The 15944-nt window shown below is 50.9% G+C and overlaps 1 protein-coding gene across 17 annotated transcripts in view; it reads left to right on the plus strand.

The window, feature by feature from the left end:
- MICAL2 (microtubule associated monooxygenase, calponin and LIM domain containing 2) overlaps positions 1 to 15944 on the plus strand; it is a 213252-nt gene that overhangs the window by 13206 nt on the left and 184102 nt on the right. For all 17 annotated transcript variants that reach the window (XR_006385669.1, XR_006385670.1, XR_006385671.1 and 14 more), the window contains exon 2: positions 12450 to 12521. The gene's annotated coding sequence lies outside the window, so the exon portion shown is untranslated. The remainder of the gene's footprint in view (positions 1 to 12449; positions 12522 to 15944) is intronic.

The raw sequence follows: 15944 nt of genomic DNA on the forward strand, positions 1-15944 counted from the left end.
TCTCCCTTTCTCATCTCAGTCTGTGATCTTTGTCAGTCTAAAGATGTCCCTTTTAGAGAGGGGCCCCTATGTACCTGGAGTGGGAGCCAATTCTGCCCCTGGACCTCTTGGTTCCAGATGACGCCATGCCCCCAGACCCTCCCGCCCTCTGCCCTCTGCTCTGCAGCCTGAGCTCCTTCCATGCTTGTCTCCTCTGGTTGTCGCAGGAACAGGCCTTGCATCACCGTCTTAGGGTTTTCTTGGTTATGCATTCTTCCCGTGACTGGGATGTGGGCTTCCTAACAGCTGGCCTTGTCAAGGGCTCCCTCGACAACCACCGGCTCCTGTTCCACAACATGTGCTGTAGTTGTCTGCGTGCCAAGTCCTCGTATTGGGGCTTTGTGAACATGAACTCATTGAATTCTTGTGCCAACCCCATGAGGTAGATCTTGTCACTTGCCTCACTTCCCAATGAGGAAATTATGGCACAGAGGGGTTAACTGATTAGCTCAAGAGAGTTGGAGTCTAGCCAGTTTATCCCCAGAGTCCGGCTCTCAACCTCTGTGGTAAGTGGCCTGCTTCCTAAGAGGCCCCTCCCCCTTCTTTTTCTCCTCCCCCCCTTCCTCCCCTTCCCTCCTCCTCACTGCCCCTCCCCCATCACTCCTTTGCAGAACTGGAACCGCTTTGGAGTCTGAATCATTGACTTCCTCAATCTCAGGTCCCAGAGCCCTTCCGTGCTCCAGCCATTTGAAGTCTGTGAGAGTCTCAGGCACCAGCTTCCCCTTCTTGGTCTCATAAATTTCAGAGGAAATGATTGCTTTTCCTCCATAGTTCCTGTATCCTCCTGGTCACTAACCTATTCTGCTCTTGTTGCGGGAATCAGGTTAGTCCTGTTTCTATGGATACTTCCTCCCTTTTCTGGAAGGTGAGGCCAGCCAGAGATTTCAGCCAGTGGGGTTTTAGGACTTCCCTTGGTGTTTTCCCTCCCCACACCCATGCCCCCACCTACCACCCAAGCTCCCCTCAGGCTGGCCTGAGATTCCATTAGCAGCTAACCCCATGGGGCCCTCAGGGACCTTCCCTTGAGGCCTCAGGTCCTCAAGGGAACATGTATTCTCCAGAATAGTTTCCTTTTTGTTTCACACTTTTATTGCATAGAGATCCTCTGTCTCGGGCCCCATCCCAAGTCCATCCCTTTAAGAGATCCAAGCTGGGCACTGAGATGTGTGTATCAGTTACGTAAAGAAAAGAATAAATATTTATATTTGTGTGTATACACAAAAAGATTGTCAGAGATGAGGCATAAGCAAGGAGAGTGGTTCCCTGGTTTGGAGTGGGGGCGGATGAGGTAGGTACAGTAGAAGGGACACGTTTCCTGTATACTTCTGTGAGTTTTGATTTTTGAATGTATTTCCTACTCAAAATTTAAAACAACAAAAAACCAACCACAGACAACCCGGGACTGTTGCTTGGTGGTTTTGGAACAAGCAGGACTCACCTGGTTAGCATGGGTCTCCGCTCCTCAGGTGCACACTGAGCTAGTGGCAGCTCACTCACCTGACAGTAGGGACCCAAGGGGACCCTCGTCTACAGCCTGGCACCTGGGGCGTCTGAGTAAACCGCCTCTTCCCTGACTCTCTTCTTGAGGTTCCTAAGGAGCTTGAGACTTTGCTGCTCTTGTAATCACAGTTTACTAAGAGTCAGTGCACTGGGCCTCAAGTGTTGGTTTTCCCACCATGACTCACCTACAGCTCACACTGTGGTCTTTACTCCCTGTTGAATTCCTGGATTTGAGGTAGTTGAAATGCTCTGAAGCCTGGGTTTGCCTCCAAGAATGATGTACTTTCCTTCCCCAGACCTGTGGGACCTTGAAATTTCTCCCACTGGACTTTTCTGCCTAGCGCAGGGGAGCATGATTAGAATGAGTTTAACCCCCTTTGAAAACAGAAGCCCAGGACTGGCCTTGCAGAGAACCAAGGTCAGGGCAGATCCTGAAGAAAAATATATAGGCCATTGGGAGAAGCCAGTCCAGGCACCTGGGATTGAGGAAATGACCTGATTAGGAAAGTGACTTGTTTACCTTGGGCAGGTAATTACCTTTGAGCACCTACTGTGTGGCCTGGGCCCTGTGCTATGGGGATGGCAGTGTGGGTAGGGCCCAGCCTCACCTCTACTCCAAAACACATTCACCACATACTTGAGAAAACAAGACATACATGTTTTAAAAAAAAAAAAATGGAGGAGATTGTGGTAACGGTTCAGATCATTGAAAGCCAATCACAAGGTAGTTCATGACTAATTCCATAGGATGCTGGAGATCGCAGTGGGTGGTTTTCTAGGGGCTGGAGACGCCTGGAAGGCTCTGAAGGGAAAGAAGGAGGGTGGGGGGTGGGGAGGAGACTGCATTTGATCTGGATGAAGAAGAGTCCATGAAGTGCAAATTGGTACGTGGAGGGAAGAAGAGAGCATTTCTAGTGGGTGTAGAGGCCCGGGGAGATGGGAGATGGCTTGGTTTGAAGGTGGGCAGAAGGAGACGAGGCTGGACATGTGCGTTCAGGACAGAGGCAGACAGCCTTCAAAAAGACAGGGAGAGAGAGAGAGAGTGTGTTGGGGGGCAAGCACCCATCTAAGTTCAGAACAGGGATGGGAGGCTGTCCTACTGTAATTCCAGGGAGAATGAACAAGAAAGGCTCTGGCCGCCATACATCTTGATCTTGGCACCGACAGCCTCTGCTCCAGAAACGTCTTCAGGAGCAGAGAAGAAGGCCAAAGGTATGCTAGCTGTTCCCCACCATTGTTCTGCTTGCACATTTTTCTTCTTGGGCATGTTTTAATGTCGATTCACCCAGCAGATATTTATGAGTTCTTATGCTGTGCCAGAAGCTCTTCAAGGTGTTATGGTTATAGAAAGGGAAAGAAAGGTAAAATCCTTTGCCTCATAGACCTAATGTTCTAGGAGGGGGAGAGAGACCGTAAACAATGAGGTTAAACCTTTGAGGCCGGGCCATGAGGTGGATCAAGAGCACTAAGCAGGAGAGAAGACAGGATGTTCTGGGTATAGGTGGAGGAAAAGGGCTGTGGAGAAGGCCGGAATTTTAGATGGGCTGGTCGGGAAAGACCTTACTGACTTGCCCTGCCTCTGGCACTTAGAAGCCAGCAAAAGAGAGGTCTGGGGCCAAAGGGAAGGAGGCCAGGCCAGATCCTGCAGGGACCTTGAGGCCCAGTTGATGCTTTTTCCCCCACTGGGGGCTTCAGTCTAGGCAGCAGGGAGCCTTTAACGTGCTTGAGCAGCAGAGGGCCATGTGTGGTAAGATGGCCCTGGTGACTTTGTAGAGGATGGGATATAGGGGGCTGAAGGCCCAGGTAACCAGGGCCCACAAAATTCTACTAGTTTGACATGTCTGACTTAGGTACTGTGGTGGTGGAGCTGGGGAGCAAGAGCAGTGGGGCAGGGGGGAGGGGGCGAGCAGGTACTGGCAGAAGGGGAACAAAGGCAGAGCTTAGGTTGGAGGGGGAATGACAAGCTTAGAATGACTTCTTTATTTTAGAAGAGTATAGTGCTGAAGAATCTGGGCTCTGGGTTTGAGTCCTGCCACGGTGGCCTTGGGAAAGTTACTTACCCACTCTGTGCTTCAAGCCCCAGCCCTTGTAAAATGGGGATGAAGTAGGACTTACCTTATAGGTGCATTTTTGGGGATGAAATAAGTTACTAAATGTGGAATGCTTAGAACAGTTACTGGTATATAGGGGGTACCCAGGAGATATTAGCTGGTCCGACCATCCTGTTTCTCTCTCCATATACAGGTGTGCATAGGTAAAATTACTGTGTTGGGCATACCCTTTCTGTGGTCCTAAAGCTAAGTCAAATGAAGAAAACTATGCTTTTAAAGACTAAATGAGATAATGCATGTGATGGATTTAGCTTAGTGGCAGATGAATATGAGTTAGAAATATTATCACTAGATATTATCATGCAGAGAATGATTTTCCAGTGGAAATCCTTTGTAAGATCATTTATTTAACCATAGCTTAGCATGTCTGTGGTGTGCACTAGACGTACCACATCATTTCATCTTTGTTACACCTGCCTGAGATCTTGCAGATGGGAAAACTGAGGCTCAGAGACACTAAGATTTGCCCAAGGTCACACAGCCAGTAAGTGGCAGAACCAGGATTTCAGAGTTTTTTCCCTCTGACATCGAACTACCTTTTATAATAACAAATTATTTCATGAGTGATCTGTTGTGTACATGCACGTTGACATTTAGGCTCCATCAGTCTTCTTTGGTATTGGTGCTGACATGGATCCTTGGGGAATACAGAGCTGTGGCCAATTTCACAAATAGACCAGGGGCAGTGTCAGCGGCAGGACCTTGGAGCCAGAGTCAGGGTTGCACACGATGGGAGATAATGTGGGTAAGTCAGCACCTTCCCGCAGTGATTCATCTCCATGGGCCTTATCAGAGCCTTTTGGCCACAGAGTGTGCCTGAGACCTGTCTTGGTTGACTCAGCCCCTGATGTGCCAGAGGAGCAGAGTCTGATGGGTACAGATTTCAGCTCTACCACCTACCTGCCATGTAAGGCCAGGATAGGAATGAATTTCCTTGTGTCTCAGTTTTGTTATCTGCAAACTCACTCATAGAAATTTTAGGACAATTAAATGAGGTAAGCCATGCAAATACCCAGAATACCCTAGTTCCAGCAAGCCCTGAGAGTTAATGTTATGCTAATAACTATTTTATTATGATGTTATAAAAGCCTCCTTTGACCTCTGAGGCCAGAATAAAATGTCCCACCCTCTTTGCATGGGCCCTCTGGTAGCATTTTGTTTTGCCTTATGTAAATGTGGGCACAACTCTTCATCACACTGTGAGTGCTTGAGACCAGGGAATAGGTCTCAGTGTTTATTTGTTTGTTTTGAAACCCCTGGAGACAAGTGCCTTGTCCTAGAAGAAGTGGAAAGAAGTTTGCCAAATGGAATGGGTTCCTAGTTTTCCACTTCACTAGCACCTGCGTAGTCTGACCTGCACCTCCCCCCCCCCCCCCCCCCCCCCCCGGCAAGGACTATGGAAAATGTCTGATGTTTCTAAGGGTGCTTTACAGTTAGCCAGGCACATTCACATTCATGTTTTACTCAGTCTTTACAGCTGTCCCCTGTGGTCATCCGTTCTTATCCCCATTTAATAGGTAAACTCCACAGAGTTTAGTAATCTGTCCATAGACCCACAGGCAGAAGGTAACAGAATGTGTGGTCCCCTGCCTGTCCCAGGAAGCGTGGGTCTAGAGGCTCAGATCCACGGAGCCTCTCCTTTCCCCTGTGCCCTTCTCTGCCCCAGGAGGGCTGGTGGGGACCATGGGACCAACAGACCTTTCTACAGTTCTGCTTTCTTCCCTCCCATCCCCTCCATGTCTTGTTAGTTCCAAAAAAGCACAGCCAGGCCAGGGACAGGCCTGGGACAGGGACACAGCCAGGCACAAGCCAGGCCTGCTTGTGGACACTTGCTCAAATCACCTCCATTCCACTCACATTTCCCCTCTCCGTGGGTCTGAGGCCTGGGCTGGGACTCTGTGCTCTGTGCTTGGGAAGTGGAGACAGTGAGTATGGCCCTATAGCTTTAAATATTTAGAGCCAGAGCCAAGCCTGAGCACAGATCCTCCTTGAGGGTACCTGCTGTTGGAGGAGAAGCGGGAGGAGGCTGGCACCCATGCTTCTCCTAGGTGGAGGAGCAGGTGCTAGTTTGGGTGCCCAGAACCCTGTCCAGGGTGCAGGGGGGCTCCTGGGGGTGCCAGAGTAGTGACTGCTGGTGGTGGGAGGCACTTCCTTTCTAGGGGCGAAAGAGGCAAGTGATCCTTCACGCAAAAGTGGGACTAAGCTCAGGGCTCCAGCACAGACTTGAATCCAGACTTCTCAAACTCCAGAGCTGTCACTTAAGCAGAGGAATCTTCTGTTTAGTTCAGCTTAGCAAGCGTTATTGAGTAAATACCAATAGCGTCCCAGCAGGGGTGGGGAAGAGATGTGCAGGGAGATAGGGAGCCAGCCCTAAGAAGATCATGTCCTAGAGCTCTTCTTCCTCCGGGGAACCTTGAAGGCTGGGTGGCAGTGCTGATACTTCCATGCACGTGGCCATGTTCAGATTCCTCGTGTCCCGGAGTTAGAGTTGGGGCCTGGCCAGTGGGCACGGCAGCGAGGGCAAGGAGCTGCTGCTTGCGCTGGGTGCTGGGCCTGCTGTGTGGACAGAGGGGTTATTGAGCCTTTATGGTTGTGATTCTTGCCTCCCTCCAGGATTGTCACATGACCAAAGGAGCAGACACAGGAGTGTCACTGGGGTGTGGGTGAGAAAGCTCCTAGGTGGACGAGCCCCCAAGACAATAGCTAGGGTGGCTCATCCTGCCCTCATGCTAACCCCGCTTCCTCTCCTCCCCCTGCGCGGCCGCTCTCTGCCCGCCTGCCTGGCCATCTCTGCCTCCTGCTCCTTGCTTCTGTGTTTCTGGTCTGCAGGGCTTTGCTTCATCCTCTTTGCCTCTCTTCATCTCCAGTGCCTGGATTCAGCCCTGTCTACTCTAGAAATCTTCGTAAACCCTCTTGGCCCAAACTCCACCCCCTTTCTCCATGCACCTCCTGGGTGGAGAGTCAGCAGCCCCCAGCTCGGCATCTACATGTTATATAATGTGTTTCGAGCACCTACCCCACGGCAGGCAACAGAGCAGAGGCCAGGACTTGGGAGTCTGGCTGGCCTGGGTGTGTGTTCTAGCTGTGATTCCTGTGAGCTGGGTGACTTTGGGCAGGTGCTTTCGTTTCTGAGTCTCTGTTTCCTATTCTGAACTTAAAGATGTGGTACCTACCTCCCAGGGAAGTTGTAAGCTTCTGCTGAAGTAAACCTTCCAAGGCACTTAGCCAGCTTGCCATTCCTGGCGCTTGTCAGTGGCTCTCCTGTGGCAGCCGTTACCAGCCTTTGACAGGCACTGCTGTATTTAATCCACACCCTAGCTTTAAAAGGTAGACCTTGTCCCCCAGAGGGGAACAATTGAGCCTCAGTGCCAAAATGCCATGCCTGCCTGAGCAGGCCATGGCGGGGGTGAGGCTGGCCTCGAGGCCAGGTGCCAGCGGGCCTGGCCACAGTGTTCTTCCTTCTACTGCCAGTGTCCCCCTGCTTCTCTTGCTCTTCATAGTCTTTGCCAGAACACTCAGCGTATTCTCACTGAGTGATTTTTTTCCTGGCTGTTTTCAAGGGAACCAGGCGGGGGAGGGGTAGGAAATGGGACTTCCCAGAGAGCTTTCCATCCCTTTTCTGATTTCCAGCTGATCCAGCTTGGTCCTGGAGTCCTCAGGTAGACTGTGTGCCCCCCCAACACCAGGCTGTGCTGGGTCCTGCGGCCATCACTCCTAGCCCCAGCAGTGCGACCAGGTCATGCCCTGAAGGAAAGTCAGCCTGTTCCTTTTGATTTACTTCTTTTTAAATCGCAGAGCTATTTAAATAGCATCACTATGAAAAGAAAAAGAAGAGTAAGGGAAATACCTGTCTGGATAGTCCCCTGTGACTGGGATAGCCACTGCCCTAACAGGGCTCCTCCAAAACAAAGAGGAAGCAGGCCACCAGCTGGCAGGGGCTCGGGCACCATGTGGCACTGTGACGTGGGTGTCTGCGTGGGTCCATGGGGGAGACCTCTTCGGAAGGGCTTAGCAAACCTCCCGCACCCCCACCCCCATGCCCTGCCAGGGCTGCTCTGCTTGACCTGAGTGTCGTCCCTACCCCTCCTGTGGCAGCTGAGGCCGTCTGTACCAGCCAAAGTTCACATCTGCATCGGCCTCCCTCTGCTTATGCGCAGACTTGGGTGCGGAGGTGTGTGTCTGCCCCCTGGCTAATGCTGCGGGACATGGGGAGGCAATCAGTGTGATTTTGCTCCCAGGAGAGGGTTTTGGTTTTTTCTTATTGCTGTTTCTCTGGAACTCTTTAAGACATACCTGAAGCTGGAGCTTCTTTTCCTGGAAGGACTTGAGAGGAAGCTGTGGGAGGGCCTGGGGGCACAGGAGTAGACTGGCTTTAGTGTGGCCGGAAGGTGGTGGGAAGATGAGACCCTGCTGAGCACGGTACTGTGTCCTGCGCTGTAGTTGCAACTGTCAAGTCAGACCTCTTGGGAAAGGTGACTGAGAATAAAAAAAACAGAAAATCAAATCCTGGGAAACTCCGCGTGGGCTCTGACAGGCGTATTTTGGTTAAAATCCGTGGATATGGGCCATGCCCATACATCACACCGCGGTTCTTGGGGATTAAAGTCACTGATGAAGGAAACGTGCCCAGGGACTGCCTCCAGATATCATGATGCTTCCTGTACTGTCAGCACCCGAAGGCAGCCCCTTCCTCTGGGAAGCTGTCTCTGGGTGGGGCTGGAGGGCAGGTTGTAAGTGAGAGGCAGCAGCATGTGACCATCTCCCCCGGGTGTCTGGCACAGGCCTGGATGATGAGGAGGCCTTAGACTCAGGACCCGAGCATGCTGGCATCCATGGCAGCATCCCTGGTGGGTCGACTGGGGGCATCGGGCACTAGAAGCATGACCTTGATGATTTAGACATGGCACTCTCTGAGCCTCAGTATCCTCCACTGGAAAATGGGTTGGATGAGCATCTAGCTCCTAGGACTGTGCTGCAAGTTCAAGGTGATTGCACCAGGGAAATTGTCTCGAATTTAAGGGCCCAGACAAGGTGGTTTCCCTTCTCCGAAGCACTTTCCTTCCTCCTCTGAAAAGCGTTGTCTCAAGCAACTGCCTGGAGTTTTTTTCCACACCACTGTGAAGTCCATGCAGATCTGCTTCCCTTTCTCTTCTTCCTCTTTCAGACCTCTCATGGCAGGGTGAGAGGGACCCATGTCAGAGGCTGGGTTCCCAGCCAGGGGTCTCAGTACGGGGCGATTTCCATTTTTAGTTGCAGCATCTTTCTCTCCCGGGAAGGGCATGGGACAGGGGCTTGTAGCAGCCTCCTATTGCTTTTCTTTGCAGAGACCCCTTGCTGACCACACTCACTTTTCCCTGGCTGGCTGGGGCTCACTGACCATGTACAGCTGGCTTTTCTTCCCCAGGTGGGATTTACTAACGAAGCAGCCAGTTGCTGAGTGCTATTGTTAGTTGAGACTTCTTTGGTTTCAAGTGACAGGAACCCAGCTTGAATGAGCTTAAGCAAAAATGGGATGCCTTGGAAGGTTCTAGGGGAGACTCAGACTCAAAGGAAATGCTACAGAATCCAGCACCAGGAAAAGAACAGGTGAGCTCTGGCATCCCCTGCTCAGTGGCCCATGGCCTCGGGCAGCTCCCAGCTGACCCCACACAACTCTCCACCCATTCCAAGAGGACCAGGCCTTCTCCAGGCTTTTAGATTAGAACCTGGCACAACTGAGAACAGGTGCATCATACCCTTTGTACTCAAGATCATGGCCAAGGAGGGAAGATACTCAGAATGAACCTATCCTGAGTCCCATACCTACCTTTTTGGTTGAGGAGTGGGAGGTGGGGTGGACTCTGTTTTGGAACAAAGGGAGAAGGATGCTTGTGATATTAATAATTAAGAATGATACTAACTCCCTGGTCTGGAGTGCTTATTTTGTGCCAGGCATTATTCTAAGGTCTTTACCTTACTTAACTCATTTAGTCTTTGTAATCAATCCTGTGTTCTATACTGGGGAGCTGAGGCACAAAGAAGTGGAGCAACCTTTCCAAGGTCACACAGCGAGCTAGTAGGAGAGCTGGGCTCACACCCAAGCAGGGGATTCCGATTGTGCTCTTTACCATCCACTCTAGTGCAGTCACGACCCATGTCCTCTCCATGAGTGTGGGCTGCATGCACGGGCTGCATCCTGAACCACATTCTCTCCCCTCCTCTTCAGAACAACAAACCTGCGGAGTAGGTACCAACATTAGTCCCATTTTTACGTAAGAAACGGAAGCTCACAGAAAATATGGGACTCGCCCAGGGCCATCTGACTAATTTCAAGTGGCAGAGCTGAGGTGGGAAGCCAGGTTTGCCTGATTCTGGGGCCTGAGCCCATGGCCACCTCGATGGGTGGCCTTTATGCTCAGATGCTTCTCTTGCTCTAGCAGCTGCTCACCTGATCCCTGGGTCAGCCTCAGAGCCTTCCTTCTCTGTCTGGGGGTTTGGGGCATGTGGGCTGGAGACTTTGGCTGCTGAGGGGCCAGCTTTGTGGTTCCAAGCCACTCCTGGAGTGTCTCACCCTAACTTACACCAAAAGGTTCTTGAATGAGCCTGAGTGCATCTCACCTCTGGAGTTCTTCAGTCCTTCATTCAGCAAATGCTGACTGAGCAGCTGGTGTGTGCCAGGCCCTGTTCCAAGGGCTCGGGGTCCCTCCATGAAGACCCTGACTCTGTGGAGCTCGGCCAAGAGCACAGCGGAGAGAAAGGTTCCCTGAGGTACTCTCATGTTCCTAGAGTCCCCGAAGCAACTTAACCACACAGGAAATCTTTCCTGAACCACCCAAGTTAGGTGCACAGGGGCCTGGAGACTTGGTGCTTCTTTGCTTGGGACTGGCAAGATGGCAAGTCTGAGTCGAGACATTGTTTCCTCCTCTTGTTACAAAGGGAAACATTGTGTCAAGGAGCACACACACGGGCGTGGCCTAAGGCCAGCTCCACTGTGAGTCCCAGGTGCTGTGGCCAAGTGAGGCACTTGCCTGGCCATACCTCAGTCCCCCTGCATCCCCCCCTTCCCCCATCACTGACTGTACCACCTGTCTTACAAGGTTGCTGGGAGTGTCCTCTGAGCTAACCCCCTGTAGTGCCTGGGCTCCTTAATCCTTTTAATTCTTCTTTTTAACTTCTGATGAGCTTTGTAGGTGTCTCTTAAAGTCTGAGCCCTTGGAGGGGAGGAGCTGGAAGGGGGTCTTTGGTGAGGAAATCACTAATTAAGTAAAACTTCTCATTTTATAGATAAAGAAACTGAGACCCCTCAAGGGGAAGGGAGGTGCTGGGCCCTAGGACCTTCTGGTTTAGTGGAGTTAAGGGGAGTCTGAAGTATGTTTAGCTGTTGGTCAGACAGAGTAATTGAGTTGGTTCTTGCTGTGGCTGGATTCCAATGTGGCCAGGCCTCTATGGGAATTTGACCAATGGTCAGCCCTTACAGACCGGTCCAGGAATGCCCACCAGCATCCCACTGTGCAGAGAGTGCTGTGTGTTTCTTTTGAGAAGCAGTGGGGCAGAGAAGTGGAGTCCTCCAACCTCTCTGAGCCTATAGCTCAGGCTGATAGAATGTGGGTGAGGCAGGCCAGCCTGTTTGTCCACTGCCACGGGCCTGAGAGGTGTGGCTTGACAATGATGATCATGATGGTGGTGATTGGAACTTCTCCCCAAGTGGCTGCCTTGGGAGCTCACCAGGCTGCTTGTGGGTTGTGCTGGGACCCGTCTCTCCTCGATGTGGTTGGGAAGCCGGTGAGCACTAGGTCAACCAGCCCTGGGCTTGAATCCTGCTGTGTCATGGAGCTGGGGCCGGGGTCTTCTGCTCTCTAGGCCTCTCTTCCAGTCTGTGAGGAGCCACTGGAACAGAATCTGGTCTACCAGTGTGTGTTCCGTGTTCAGCCAGTGCTCAGTAGATAGTAGCTGCTCTCACATTCGTAGACTGAGAATTCTGAAAGTGAGTTCAAGTCCCAGGCTCTACACACAGACCCTGGTGTACAGAGAAAATACAAGTGTGACCATGTGGGCAAGTCAGCCCACCACCCTGTGGAGCAAAGTATGTCTCTGTCAGTGGAATATGTGTGTTACCTCTTGGACATCTCTGATTTCTCCTCTGTGTTGACTTTTGTCCTCTTGAGGCCACCTCTCAGAAATGTGGAGTTGTGAAAGTAAATTCTTAGAAGTGCTTTAGAACACCGGGCTCCATTTCCAAACAGGTGCGGGGGCATTTTTCTGGAGAAGCGGGAGGATATGACCAAACCATCCGGGTGGTCAAGGAAAGCCAAGATAGTAGTTTGTTTAGGAAACTCTGCCATGACCAGATGGTCTGCTTCTAGAACCTCCTAGTTTATTTAGTGCTTTGGACCCTTTCCACCTTGGGAAACATGGCAGGCTTCGCATTAGTGACTTACTACCAAGTTTTTACTTCAGCTTGACTTACTTTCAACATGTCTTCACCTTAGAAATTCTGGCACTCTCTGTTTCTGCTAAAGGAGCTACTGAAGTAATCTTTTCCAGACCCCTCTGACTTTCTCTGTAAACCTTTGCCTAGCGATGTGATAAACCCTAGGAGGCCCATACAGCAGACACAGTGGGATTTGTTTAACCACCTAGCAGTTCCTGTCTTCACATGCAAAACTTGGAGCACAGAGAGAAATTCCCTGTGCATTTCCTCTTGTTGAGTAGCTCTGGGGTAAAGTCCCCAGCCTGTGGGACCTTGTGGCCGGGAGAAGATAGGAGGCTGTAATGTAAGATAATGTAACTGACATTCATTGCCTGGCTCTTGTTTTTAAGGGAACGTGGCAACCTGTACTTGGCTTGTCCCATGAGGAGATGACTTTAGTTGCTGTGATGTCTACGAATCAAGTAAGTCTCTTTCATGACGCTGAGTTGTGCTTGAGGAGTAGGCTTCAGGCTTTGGAATGTGTAGGGGTGCTTGTGCTCTTTCTTTAAGCCCAAGTGAATGTGACCCAGTTTGGAGAGACACTGGTTGGTGAAGGCCTCCGTTGCCCTCCCTGGCTGTCTGTCCCACGACTCTCCATACTGTCAGAGGAGGGAGGGAGGCAGGGGTTGAATCTGAGGTATGTCTGGGACCTACATCAGTAGCCTTCAGTGGGTGGGCTTTCTGCCTTTGTCCCCTTAGTAAGACTGTTCCAACTCCAGTCCCAGACCTGATGGTGTTTCTGTCTCTGGCTGGCCCAGGTGTGGGCCCAGGCAAGAATCTAGCCAGGCAGCTTCTGGAGGTAGTGACTGCAGAGCACTGCAGCGTGCGTCCAAGATTTGCAAATGTGATTATGGCCTCTTCCTCTGCTTGGGTTCCCCTAGGAGGAGAGCAGAGCTGTTCAGCTCTGTCTGTAGATCCAGCAAGTCCCCAGAGGCGTAGGTAGGGCAGCCAGGTGTGGACAGTGATGGATAATGACTTGTTGGCATAGCTGCCCTCACGAACTCTTGTGGGAGCCTTCACCACTCTCCCCAGCTCCACTCTACTCCCCTGCTCTGTCCTCTAAGGTGCTGCCAGACCTTTCTGGAAGATTGGCTGACCATCACTCCCCTGGTGGCCTTCAGGGCCCCTTCCTATTATATCTCAGCCTTACTTTGTAGCCTCATTTTTATGCCTCTCTCTCATTGACCCTGGCTTGGGTCCCACAACTTCTGGAACAGATATCCACACTGGGGACATGCCATTCCTTCTAGAAGCTTCTTTCCCTTCTGCAGGCAGAGTTGGCCCCTCCTCCTCCTCTGTACTCCCATAGCTGCTTTGTTCGGATGCCAGCTACATGACTGACTGGCTGAGTAAAGGTTTGTCTGCTTGTTTGTCTCAGTCCCTAGCTGTGGGAACATTGGGGGCATGGACCCATCGTCCAGCCTTCCTGTATGAGGCGGCACCATGCTGGAAGCACAGTATGAGGCATGTGGCAGGGGTCAGCAGCTCTTTATTGACTGAGGGAATTCGAACCCCAAGATTTCTCCAGGGCTTTGTGGCTCCTGAAGCTCTATGGCCATGTCTGATGGGGACCCCACTCCCCGGGAAGGGCAGTCCAATTATCCTTACTTCTTTTATAGACCATGGAGACTGAGATCTGGGCAGTCAGCTAACTCAGCCCCAGCGGCAGCTCCTAAGGACCCGGACACATGTCTCCTATGGCCAGGCTAGTCCGGTTTCTGTAATACCGAGATTTATAATTAGAGAGAACCCAAGAGATTATTTAGCACAAACCCCTTATTACTAGACAGGGAAACTGAGGCCTGGCCTGAAGATACTTTCTCAAGGTTACCTACCTAATTGGTGCCAAATGGCGAATTGGGATGTGGGCCCTGGACCTCCCGTCTAGCATCCTTCCTTTCCCCCTCTTTCTTCCTTTGCCTCCCTTCTTTATATAGACATCAGAGAACATTTGGGGACCATCATTCTGCATTTACAGGATGGTGAAGGACTTAACAGAATGCCCTGAGTCAGAGGGATCATAGAGATGAATAGAACCAGCCTTGCCTCTAGGAGCTTTCCTGGAATTGTGAGACCAGGGCAGGTCCTGGTAGAGGGGATAGTGGAGAAGGGGAGGGGAGGGGAGAGCATCAGTGCCCAACCCAGGGCTGGAGCAGGGTGGAGCAGCAGGCAATCAGGTCTTGCATTTAGAGGCTGGCCTGGTGGGCACTGAGGATCTATAGGAGGTGAGATCCTAAACAGCAGGCTACGAAGGGGTTGGCAGGACCTGGGGAAAAGCTACTGCATGAATTCTGATTCTTAGTGTGTAGGCAAAGAGGTCCTGATCAGCCCATCTTCTATGGCCTGAGAATCCTTCCTTGTTCCTGGAGAAATGCAGAATATAGAATATGTCCATAGAGGAGGGTCAGGCATTTGTCTGAAATGCATAGGGGGAGGGATGTGTGTGCTGGCTCACTCCTGTTGCGCTCGTGTGGAACTTTATTTTGTTTCTGATTGACCATAGTTCCAGTTGGTCTTTTCCTGTGTCTCAGTCATAAGGCTTTGCTGGGTCTTTCACTCACCCAGGCATGATACAGGGCCAGGCAGGTCGTGGCTACTCTGTTTTTACTCTGCCCTTTTTGCCACTTCTGGGGCTTCCAGACAGAAGGCTAGGACTGACCACAGGCCCCATCTCTACTGGCAGGTTGAAACATAACCTTTGCTCAAATTATAGGGAATGTGATGTTTGCCAAATATGTACCTTGGGTGATTTTCCAAAGATATCCAGGTTATAAACTTCTCGAGGGCAGGAGAAGCAGGCACTGTTGTGTCTTTTGTTGTTTATGCCTTGGGTTTACATTGCAGTTTACATTTTATAAAGATCATTTCAACTTTATAATAAGCAGGTGGATTCCCTCCCACTTCACAGATGAGAAAATTAACTTAAATTTTTACCTTGTGCAGGGTAGTATAGCTGCCTAAGGGCTGAGCTGGGACACAGCCCAGGCCTCCTGTTTATAAATCTCATGATCTTTAGACTCTGCAAAGTCCCAGCCATATGTAAATCCTTGGAGGGCATAGGACTTAAGAGGAGCTCAATAAATATTTGTTGAATGAGTGAACTTTGGCTCTTTGGGGAGGGCGGGGGGGATGGGTGGGAGTCACTCTTAACCATAAATGGATCCTCTTTGGCAGCAAAAGGAACAATACTCTGTGAAGTATTTGCATTTCTTGCCACGATAAGGAGCTGGTAAGTTCTCTTCTCACCTAGCCTCACCTCCGGGAACTGGGTCATGGGTGCTGAATAATTAATTCCTTGAATCTTTTACCCTGAGCGTCCTCTCCTGATGTTGATGTGATCATTGGTCTTTGAAAGGTTCTGGACAGGGGCAAATCCTACTGTTTGGTGTCAAAAACATTCAGATGACCCATCTAATTGCTCATGATGACTGTTCTTGGCCTGATAAGGTCAGGCCTCCAGTGAGTTAGTTCAGTCTGCTACTTTTTTCCATCAACCGCCTTTAGACCAAGGAAGAGAGATCCTTGTGGTTATCTTAGATATTCAGAGTTCTGTAGGGACAGGAAGGCCCACCCCTCCCTTCTCACTGACCTCTGAACTCCTCAAGATTTTGCGGCGAAGGCTGGAGAAAAAACAATTAGACATGTCAGCTGAGGAAGGAACGCATAGGGTCAGGAGACAGTTATCAAAGTATCTTCCGGGCCTGCTCTTCCCCTAAGCAGCACTTGGGTCATGTTTCTTAGAGTCTGTAGGGGATCCAGCTGGCCTCATCAGAGTAACCTAACTAGGTCTTGAGGTCAACGGGGTAGAGTGGAGAGAAGAGTGGGTTGAGGCCAAAGACCCATAT

Source organism: Neovison vison, chromosome 7 (genome assembly GCF_020171115.1).
Source record: "Neovison vison isolate M4711 chromosome 7, ASM_NN_V1, whole genome shotgun sequence".
In the NCBI taxonomy this organism is placed as follows: domain Eukaryota; kingdom Metazoa; phylum Chordata; class Mammalia; order Carnivora; family Mustelidae; genus Neogale; species Neogale vison.